Source organism: Phyllopteryx taeniolatus, chromosome 15 (assembly GCF_024500385.1).
Source record: "Phyllopteryx taeniolatus isolate TA_2022b chromosome 15, UOR_Ptae_1.2, whole genome shotgun sequence".
In the NCBI taxonomy this organism is placed as follows: Eukaryota; Metazoa; Chordata; class Actinopteri; order Syngnathiformes; family Syngnathidae; genus Phyllopteryx; species Phyllopteryx taeniolatus.
This window is the reverse complement of record NC_084516.1, coordinates 21,651,532-21,662,976: the sequence shown is the minus strand read 5'-3', so window position 1 is coordinate 21,662,976 and position 11,445 is coordinate 21,651,532. Positions and strand designations below refer to the sequence as shown.

Below are 11,445 nucleotides of genomic sequence, written 5' to 3'. Positions count from 1 at the left end.
ACCGGGCGGGTCAGAGCAAATGAGAATCATGAGGTCAAAGGAACTGCCTGAAGAGCTCAGAGACAGAATTGTGGCAAGGCACAGATCTGGCCAAAGGTTACAAAAAAATTCTGCTGCACTTGACGTTGCACTAAGAGCACAGTGGCCTCCACAATCCTGAAATGGAAGACGTTTGGGACGACCAGAACCCTTCCTAGAGCTGGCCGTCCTGCCAAACTGAGCAATCGGGGGAGAAGCGCCTTGGTGAGAGAGGTCAAGAAGAACCCAAAGATCACTGTGGCTGAGCTCCAGAGATGCAGTCGGGAGATGGGAGAAAGTTCTAGAAAGTCAACCATCACTGCAGCCCTTCACCACTCTGGGCTTTATGGCAGAGTGGCGCGACGGAAAGCCTCTCCTCAGTGCAAGACACATGAAAGTCCGCATGGAGTTTGCTAAAAAAACACCTGAAGGACTCCAAGATGGTGAGAAATAAGATTCTCTGGTCTGATGAGACCAAGATAGAAATTGTTGGCCTTAATTCTAAGTGGCATGTGTGGAGAAAAGCAGGCACTGCTCCTCACCTGTCCAATACAGTCCCAACAGTGAAGCATGGTGGTGGGGGCATCTTGCTGTGGGGGTGTTTTTCAGATGCAGGGACAGGACGACCGGTTGCAATCGAAGGAAAGATGAATGCGGCCAAGTACAGGAGGGATATCCTGGACCAAAACCTTCTCCAAAGTGCTCAGAACCTTAGACTGGGCCGAAGGTTCACCTTCAAACAAAACAATGACCCTAAGCATACAGCTAAAATACTGAAGGAGTGGCTTCAGAACAACTCTGTGACTGTTCATGAATGGCCCAGCCAGAGCCCTGACCTAAACCCAATTGAGCATCTCTGGAAAGACCTCATCATTCCCAGATAGACTCGTGGCCGTATGAGCTCAAAAGGGTGCTTCTACTAAATACTGAGCAAAGGGTCTGAATACTTATGGCTGTGTGATATTGCAGTTTTTCTTTTTTAATAGATCTGCAAAAATGTCAACAATTATGTTTTTTTTCTCCCTGTCAGTATGGGGTCCTGTGTGTACATTAATGAGGGGGGAGGAAATGAACTTAAATGATTTTAGCAAATGGCTGCAATATAAAAAAAGAGGGGAAAATTTAAGGGGGTCTGAATACTTTCCTTACCCACTGTGCATTGCTTTGTCCACACTGGCAATGCATTCAATGTCTCCAGTTTTATCGCTGACATCACACCAAGACATGGCGGCATATGGATTTTGGCAGTGTAAAAGGGGTATTCCCAGGGCAATTAGGTATTTACTTCAAAATCCAATCCAAAACGGATTGATATTATTGGAAATGATAGCCAGTTTCATATTTTGAGCAATAAATGGTGAGTGGAATATTGGCCATCTGGACAGTCCTTTAAGAAAAGGATGAGGACCAAACAGAAACACAAGACCAAAAGAAGTTATGTGTACCCCAGACCATGTCTCTAATGTAGTCATTTCTTGTGTCCCGATAGCCCAGGAGACAGATGTGTCGCTAGGTATGAACGCAGATGGCTGCAGAAAGGAAGATGGAAAAGGAGAAGACAGTGAGACAGACAGATACACCGCTATTCAAACTTTTCTGCTCTGTCTGAGTCTTATTGGAAAAACGTCCACAGTGAGTTCAGCACTGAAATTAGATATTGATCCTTCTATCTCGTTCTCCACCCACACTCACTAGTTTTGAGACCCCCCCCCCGCCCCCATCCTCACCCCCTTAAGGAGATTCTCTCTATTTCATTTAGACCTTCCTTTTCACTCGAGGGACATCTTCTGTATTGGGACTCTTTTCCTTAATGCGCCCTTGTTTCCATCGCCTATTTGCTATAGTGCAAGGGAAGAGTTTTTTGTGTATTATTCTTATTTTAAAGCTGTATGTACCTCCCCGGTGTCGTTGTCTGTGTTTTGGTTCAGGTTGGGTTTAGTTTTGTTTCATGTTTTCCTGTGTTCCATGTTATTCATGTCTTGTGTGGTCATTTAGTTATTGTGTCCACCTATTCTCGTCAACCTTCTACCTTGTCTCGACCAATCAGCTCCCTCCAGCCACTCATGTCTTGTCCAGGTGTTCCTCGTTGTCTCGTCAATCTGTTTGTATTTAGTTCTCTGGTTTCTTTCAGTTCTTGTTGGTTCATTGTCATTGTAGTACAGTCGGTCATTGTCGTATGTCATACAGTGGGTACGGAAAGTTTTCAGACCCCCTTAATAGCACATCAGACCCCCCACCCCCTTAAATTTTTCACTCTTTGTTATATTGCAGCCATTTGTTCAAATCATTTAAGTAATTTTTTTCCTCATTAACGGACACATAGCCCCCCATATTGACAGAAAAAAACCCCGTAATTGTTGAAATTTCTGCCGATTTATTAAAAAAGACAAACTGAAATATCACACCGCCATAAGGATTCAGACCCTTTGCTGTGACACTCATATATTTAACTCGGGTGCTGTACATTTCTTCTGATCATTCTTGAGATGGTTCTACAGCTTCAGTGGAGTCCAGCTCTGTTTGATTATACTGATTGGACTTGATTAGGAAAGCCACACACTGAGCAATCGGTGGGAGAAGAGCCTTGGTGGGAGAGGTAAAGAAGAACCCAAAGATCCATGTGGCTGAGCGCCAGAGTGTCATGGTCTGTGTTTTGGTTTGGGTTGTTTAGTTTTGTTCCATGTTTTCCTGTGTTCCATGTTTGTCGTGTGCTCATTAGGTTGTTGTGTCCACCTGTTCTCGTCTACTTTGTGTTGACCAATCAGCTCTCTCTAGCCACTCGTCTTGTCCAGGTGTTCCTCGTTGTCTCGTCAATTTGTTTGTATTTAGTTCCCTGGTTTCTTTCAGTTCTCGTCGGTTCATTGTCGTTGTCACATGTCTTGCCATGTCATAGTCGCCAGTTGTTTTTGTCATAGTCGCCAGTTGTTTTTGTCATAGTCGCCAGTTGTTTTTGTCATAGTCGCCTGTTGTTTTATCATTGTGATTAAATATTATTATTTTGAGATTCCCGCACTCCTGCCTTGCCTCCCTGCTTCCCTGCAATTGGGTCCACCATGTTCTTGCCTTCTGTTCCTCGCCGTCGCCCTAACCATGTTCATGACAGAATGAACCGACCAGAACAGGACCCAGCGGGAAGAACATGGCGTCACCCTGGACGCCACCAAACTGGCTCCCACCGTCCTCAGCCTGCCATCCATACCTACCCTCCTCCAGTAAGCCCTATCATTCAGTCTTTTCTGTCCTTTTCCTCGGGTCCCCCCACTTGTCCTAGCTATTCACCATGCCCTACTATTGTACATCCACATGTTTCTTTAGATTCCGATTTTTCTGATTGTGAAGATGGCCCTGATTTAGTTAACCTCCTGTCGGATTCTGACTCTGACACAGATTTAGATTTTTCTGGTTCCTTCCCTAGTTTATCCCGTCCTCGTCAGTTTTTGTCACGTTTCCACGTTTCCAACCCCAGTGAGTCCAAATCCTTTCCCTCTGACCTTTTCTTGGGCACCCGTTTGGCCATCTACCCGGGACCGCCGCGTGGTGGCCAACGGAGGCGCCCAAGTAAAGGTCAAATTTTGCCCCCTCGTTTTTCCCCGCCTGTTCACAAATCACTTGATTTTTCACCTGTTCCCACACGTTGTTCCACGGCCCCAATTAAGTCACGTCTAGTCAAACCTGCCCCCAAGCCATGTTCAGTACCAGCCATTTTTCCTAGTTCACCTTCCCGAGACCTTGTGCACTCTTCCACTCCCGTACCCTCTACTCCCATACCTCAATGGCGGCAGGCTGAGGAAGCGACTGCAGCTACCGTTCCGGCTAATCGGCAGCTGCGCCAGGCTCCCGTTCCGGCTCCTCGGCAGCTGCGCCAGGCTCCCGCACCGGCGGCGCTCCTCCAGCGGCCGCCACCTGACCCTACTCCGGCGGCGCTCGTCCAGCGGCCACCACCCGTCCTTGCTCCGGTGGCGCTCGTCCAGCGGCCGCCACCTGACCCTACTCCGGCGGCGCTCGTCCAGCGGCCGCCACCTGACCCTGCTCCAACGGCGCCCGTCCAGCGGCCGCCACCTGACCCTGCTCCAACGGCGCTCGTCCAGCGGCCGCCACCCGACCCTGCTCCGGCGGCGCTCGTCCAGCGGCCGCCACCCGTCCTTGCTTCGGCGGCGCTCGTCCAGCGGCCGCCACCCGTCCTTGCTCCGGCGGCGCTCGTCCAGCGGCCGCCACCCGTCCTTGCTCCGGCGGCGCTCGTCCAGCGGCCGCCACCCGTCCTTGCTCCGGCGGCGCTCGTCCAGCGGCCGCCACCCGTCCTTGCTCCGGCGGCGTTCGTCCAGCGGCCGCCGTCCGACCATGTTCCGGCGCCGCTCGTCCAGCGGCCGCCACCTGACCCTGCTATGGCGGCGCTCGTCCAGCGGCCGCCACCCGTCCTTGCTCCGGCGGCGCTCGTCCAGCGGCCGCCACCTGACCCTGCTCCGACGGCGCTCGTCCAGCGGCCGCCACCTGACCCTACTCCGGCGGCGCTCGTCCAGCGGCCACCACCCGTCCTTGCTCCGGCGGCGCTCGTCCAGCGGCCGCCACCTGACCCTACTCCGGCGGCGCTCGTCCAGCGGCCGCCACCTGACCCTGCTCCAACGGCGCTCGTCCAGCGGCCGCCACCCGACCACGCTCTGGCGGCGCTCGTCCAGCGGCCGCCACCCGAACACGCTCCGGCGGCACTCGTCCAGCGGCCGCCACCCAACCCTATTGCCTGGCCCCTGCATTACCATTGGGTTCGGCACCGTGGCCGTCCGCCTGAATGGCCCTGTAAAGACCCTGGTGCTTGGCGTCCTGGACGACCTCCTGACCCGCTCAGCCAAGCACCTCACCTCGGGTGGCCTGGATAGCCACCAGACTGACCTGAGGGGTGGACTCTGTACCCTCCTCCAGGCCCCCTTCCGCCCACCCTGGGTTGGTGACTTTTTGGTTGTTGTTTGGGGAACGTCTGGGATCCGTTCCTTTAGAGGGGGGGTACTGTCATGGTCTGTGTTTTGGTTTGGGTTGTTTAGTTTTGTTCCATGTTTTCCTGTGTTCCATGTTTGTCGTGTGCTCATTAGGTTGTTGTGTCCACCTGTTCTCGTCTACTTTGTGTTGACCAATCAGCTCTCTCTAGCCACTCGTCTTGTCCAGGTGTTCCTCGTTGTCTCGTCAATTTGTTTGTATTTAGTTCCCTGGTTTCTTTCAGTTCTCGTCGGTTCATTGTCGTTGTCACATGTCTTGCCATGTCATAGTCGCCAGTTGTTTTTGTCATAGTCGCCAGTTGTTTTTGTCATAGTCGCCTGTTGTTTTATCATTGTGATTAAATATTATTATTTTGAGATTCCCGCACTCCTGCCTTGCCTCCCTGCTTCCCTGCAATTGGGTCCACCATGTTCTTGCCTTCTGTTCCTCGCCGTCGCCCTAACCATGTTCATGACACAGAGATGCAGTCGGGAGATGGGAGAAAGTTCTAGAAAGTCAACCATCTCTGCAGCCCTCCTCCAGTCGGGGCTTTATGGCAGTGTGGCCCGACGGAAGCCTCTCCTCAGTGCAAGACACATGAAAGCCCGTATGGAGTTTGCTAAAAAACACCTGAAGGACTCCAAGGTGATGAGAAATAAGGTTCTCTGGTCTGATGGGACCAAGATAGAACTTTTTGGCCTTAATTCTAAGCGGTATGTGTGGAGAAAACCGGGCACTGCTCATCACCTGTCCAGTACAATCCCAACAGTGAAGCATGGTGGTGGGGGCATCTTGCTGTGGGGGTGTTTTTCAGATGCAGGTACAGGACGACCGGTTGCAATCGAAGGAAGGATGAATGCGGCAAAGTACAAGGATATCCTGGACGAAAACCTTCTCCAGAGTGCTCAGGACCTCAGACTGGGCTGAAGGTTCACCTTCCAACAAGACAATGAGCCTAAGCACACAGCTAAAATACCGAAGGAGTGGCTTCAGAACAACTCTGTGACTGTTCTTGAATGGCCCAGCAAGAGCCCTGACTTAAACCCAGTTGAGCATCTCTGGAAAGACCTGAAAATGGAGTAGTGGTACACTCGCCTGACTTTGGTGCGGGCAGCGTGGGTTCAGTTCCCACTCACTGACGGTATGAATGTGAGTGTGAATGTGCCCTGTGATTGACTGGCGACAAGTTCAGGGTGTAGTCCACCTTTTGCCCAAAGTCAGCTGGGATAGGCTCCACCGTCCCACGACCCTAACCAGGATAAGCGGTGTTGAAAATGGATGGATGGATGGATGGTTCTGAATACTTACGGCTGTGTGATATTTCAGCTTTTCTTTTTTAATAAATCTGCAAAAAATTCCACAATTCTGTTTTCTTTTCTCCCAATATGGGGTGCTCTGTCTACAATCATGAGGGGAAAAAATGAACTGAAATGATTTTAGCAAATGGCTGCAATATAACAAAGAGTGAAAAATTTAAGGGGGTCTGAATACTTTCCGTACCCACTGCATCTCTTATTGACCTGTTGACTGATTATACAAAGAACAAAGATGAACTGGAGATTGGTGAAATGCTTGAAGATGGTAATCAGTGAGAAAAAAAAACTTTTCTAAATGATTATTTTGTGCTTCATTGCCCTATAAATGTCTTTTGCAGCGGTGGTCCTTTAAGACTAACGTTTTGCAGTATAGTATGTGCACATGATAGACGTTAACATCATCTGTGTTTGTGAATGGATAGATCGATGTTTGCATTATTTGTTTACTGTATGTGAACTGAAAGACATTCCGTCATTATGTACCACTTATTCTCTTCAGGTAGGTGAGTTGGAGCCTATCCCGGCAGACTTTGGGCAAGAAGCGTGTTACACCCGAGGTCACCAGTCTCTCACATGGCACGTGTAGACAAACAGCAATTCTCACTCACATTCACACTTATGGGCAATTAAGCATTTTGGGGGGGGGGGGAGACATAAGTATTCCGGTTTCCTCCCACATTCCAAAAACAGAGGAAACCCATGGAAAGGATGGGGAGAATCTATGTACGCACATACTAAACACAGGAAAGCCTGAGCCAAGATTCAAACGCAGAACCTCTCAACTGTGAGGCAGATGCGTTAACCAAATGCATCATCATGCCACCAAATCGACAAGACATGTTTAAATTGCTGTATTTGTTGGTGACAGAATGCAGTCACACTGTCCCATAGATACAAGTTATTTTATAATGTAGGCCGTACAGCTGTAATTACACAATGGTTTACAACGGCTTAGGTGGTGATTACTGAATTTTTAATGGAGTCTACCCTGTAGAGGAAGATGAAATTGGCAACCCCACCGTGACCCGTTTGTATCTAAGGATGGCTCAAAGAACATTTTGAAAATGCAGTTTTGGTCTCTAGCTACAATGGAATGTCAAACTGGCACCTAATTCTGGAATCCAGTGAACCCCAATGTGGTGTAACCTGACCTGGTACAGTTATGGTAAAGCAGAGACTCCACCCAAGAACTTATTATTCTGGTTTGCGTCAGGCCAATTATAAAGGAGTAATTGTTAAGACACTAACTATCATTGCAAATTGTGAAGACACTGATTGAATTGTCTTCATTCATTCATTCATTCTTTTTGCGTACCGCTTATCCTCACAAGGGTCGCAGGCGTGCTGGAGCCTATCCCAGCTATCTTCGGGCGAGGGGTGGGGTACACCCTGAACTGGTCGCCAGCCAATTGCAGGGCACATAGAAACCATCAACTATTCACACTCACATTCACACATTTAGAGTTTTCAATGAACCTACTATGCATGTTTTTGGGATGTGGGAGGAAACCGGAGAACGCGGAGAAAACCCATGCAGGCACGGGGAGACATGCAAACTCCACACAGGCGAGGCCGGATGTGAATCCGGGTCCTCAGAACTGTGAGGCAGACGTGCTAACCAGTCGCACACCGTGCCGACCAATGAATATTAAATATTGTTAAAGACTACTGAACAATCCAAGAAAAAATAAGTATAAGAATACATAATCATGCTCCCCTGCCCTTCATAGAACTGCTGCAAACATACCTGAGCCTGATAAACAACATTGGGCTAAATGCAAGCAAATCATATTAGCCTTCATCAACTTCAGAAAAAAAAAGGATTTCCTTGTCTTATTTTTTTACTGAAACTCAGTTGAGAAAAAAGACACCACTCTCCGCTCTGCATCGACTACCGAGTACTCAATTAAAAATAAGTCACCGCTATCCCTGATCGACCCATCCTTTGAACCCCTCTGCGAAGCCCAAATCTTTACCAGATTGGACCTCCGTAAGGCCTACCACCTCATCCATATCCGAGGGGGGACGAGTGGAAGACCGCCTTCAATACCCCTTTCGGACACTTCGAGTATCTGGTCATGCCATTTGGTTTAACCAACGCCCCTGCAGTTTTCCAAACATTAATTACTGACGTCCTCCGTGACATGCTCAATCGGTTCATGTTTGTGTACCCCGATGACATCCTCATCTTCTCCCGCTCCCCTGAAGAACACCGCATCCATGTACGCCAAGTCCTCCAGCGCCTCCTCGAAAACTGTCTATACGTCAAACCGTAAAAATGTGAATTCCACCGATCCTCGGTACATTCCCTCACCTACATCATTGCAAAAGGACAGCTACATCTGGACCCCACCAAAATCCAAGCCATCATCGACTGGCCCATCCCCGCGACCCGCAAAGGACTGCAACGTTTCCTTGGATTCTCCAATTTCTGCCGCCGATTCATCCGCAACGTCACTATTCCCCTCACGAGTCTCACATCCACCAGCTCCCCCTTTCAGTGGACCCCAGCAGCCTCACAAGCATTCAATACACTCAAATTCATGTTCAGCACTGCTCCCATTCTGCGCCACCCTGACCCTTCTTCCAGTTCGCGGTGGAGGTTGACTCCTCGGATACCGGAGCTGAAGCAGTCCTCTCTCAGCGAGATCCCATGACCCATAAACTTGACCCCTGTGCTTTTTTTTCCCCGTCGCCCATCTTCAGCAGAAAGAAATTATGACGCCGGAAACTGCGAGCTGCTGGCCATTATATGGGCCCTGGAAGAATGGAGGCACTGGCTGGAGGGATCTGAACAACCATTTCTCATTTTGACTGACCACCTGTTCGTCCCGGATTCAGCACGTTCGGAAGTCTTGCAGTGGGCCCACAACTCTAAATGAACTTGTCACCCTGGCGTCACCCGTACTACCCAGTTCATTCAACAGCATTTCTGGTGGCCCAGCCTCATCAAAGACACCCGAGAGTTCGTTCAAGCCTGCTCCGTCTGCGCCCGAGGGAAGTCTTCTCACCGACTTCCATCTGCTTGCTGCGCCCCCTGCCAATTCCCAGCCGCCCTTGGTCTCACATCGCTGTGGACTTCGTTACCGGCCTGCCGCCCTCTGAAGGTAAAACTGTTATTCTCAAAATCGTCGATCGTTTTTCTAAGTGTTTCCATTATGTGCCCCTCCCCAAAGTCCCGTCCGCCCTGGAAACTGCTAAGCTCCTTGTCTTACATGTCTTCAAATTCCATGGTATCCCCATCGACACAGTCTCCGATCGAGGTCCCCAGTTTTCCTCTCGGGTCTGGAAGGAATTCTGCAAGGCGGTGGGCGCAGCAGCCAGCTTATCCTCGGGGTATCACCGCAGACCAACGGCCAGACGGAGCGGGCCAACCAAACCCTGGAATCGGCACTCCGCTGTGTGGCCGCCCGCAACCCCTCCTCATGGAGATCCTTCCTCCCATGGATTGAATACGCTCATAATTCCCTCACCAGGTCCGTTACTGGAATGTCCCCATTCGTGGCTTGCTACGGTTTCCAACCTCCACTGTTCAACCTACAGGAGCAGGCGGTGGGAGTCCCCTCCATACAAGATCACTTCCAGAGAGCCCAGGCGGTTTGGAAGGACGTCCAGTCAGCGCCGAACCAGTCCACTGCACGCAACAAGCAGCTCGCGGACCATCATCGCTCCCCGACGCCCGAATACAAGGTGGGTCAATCCGTCTGGCTCTCTTCCCACGACGTCTACGTATGTCCAAAATATTATGTATAAGTTTAATACCTGTTTGTTAAGTTTTAAAAACAACACTTTGTCATATTTTGATTTGATTATTATAAATAGCATTTGAAAAATAAGATCTGAGTTTTGTCAGGTTTTACATTTGTAAAACTGTGACAATCTAGTTTCTTTTATACTACGAATATTCAGCTTGAATACATTGACAGTATTTCATGTGATGGAAATGTTGAAAAATGTGGGGGAAAAAAAAAGAAAAAGTATTACTTCAAAATTCACCTTCTGTTGTGTTAACCGTTGCTACGTGAAGCTCACATCAGCTGCCACAAACACGAAGTTGGAATTGTCTGATTAACCACATTTTTGCATAGATATTCAACAACCTGCTCAAGCTTACCAAGAAGAAAACAACTAAGCGTATCACCCCCTCATTTCTTTTTTCTCTCCTCCGATCTCCCCCTGCTCACCTTCACTCATCACCTCATCTATTTCTCCCTCTCTGTTGCTAGGCAACAGAAAGGAAGGGCATCTCTTGCAGACAAGAAAACCACAGGAAAGGCTTGCTAAAAGACTCATCTCCCAGATGTTCCATGAAAGATCTGTGGTCCTTCTGAAGCTGCAAAGAACATTTTATTTTTTCCCCATCCTCACCACAGCTTCATTAACTTTAAGCTGCATTAAATGTAGAATTCCTCAAGAAACTGTTCAGTTGCTTCCGCAAATATGTTCTCTGAATATTGTGGTCAATCCTCAAATGATTGTAGCTTTCCTATTGTGGTTGCGCTTTGCATTTTTCTGAAGTGATTTATTATTGCCATGATGGTTTCTATATTTGTTATGGTTTGTAATTTTGGTGCTGTGAACATTATAATGACAATGTGCTTTTCTGTCATTAGGATTTACAAAGATGGGCTAGTATACAAAAACAACATTTTCTCAGCCCTTGGGAATTGCAATCAATGTTACGTTCTCGTGACAAATCCAGAGTGACGTGGACAAAAGTATTGGGGCAACTGCTGATTATTACTGTATTTTAATCATATTATATTATTAGAGAAACTCAAAATGAAATGAATGGAGTTGCCCTAGTCAAACGTATAGCAGCTTCCTCTTTTCTAGGAAGACTTGCTACAGGATTTTTTGGTTTGACTGTCATTCCCCATCAAAAAAAGAAGAAAAACCAAGGTCCAATTAGATCGGAATAATGAGAAAACAAAAGGATGGCGAGGGAAAGGCACATTTTATAATCCATAGTAGTAGTTAGCAACCTATTAGGACCTGAGACCTACTTCTCGGGTAATTGGTTAATGTGAAGGGGCTACCGGGCTCACTTGTAGAATAACACATTTTCTCAAATTACCTTTAGTTATATGTGGTTATGAATAATGAATGATATCCATCTGTGTGAAGACACTGATCATGTAAATGA

At 48.5% G+C, this 11,445-nt stretch overlaps 1 long non-coding RNA gene across 1 annotated transcript; it reads left to right on the top strand.

Moving 5' to 3' along the window:
* Window positions 1-9,564: 9,564 nt before the first annotated feature.
* On the top strand, window positions 9,565-10,811 carry LOC133490033 (uncharacterized). The gene is made up of 3 exons (XR_009792094.1): window positions 9,565-9,775; window positions 9,843-9,989; window positions 10,526-10,811. It is a non-coding gene; the product is annotated as an uncharacterized LOC133490033 (long non-coding RNA).
* Window positions 10,812-11,445: the final 634 nt, after the last annotated feature.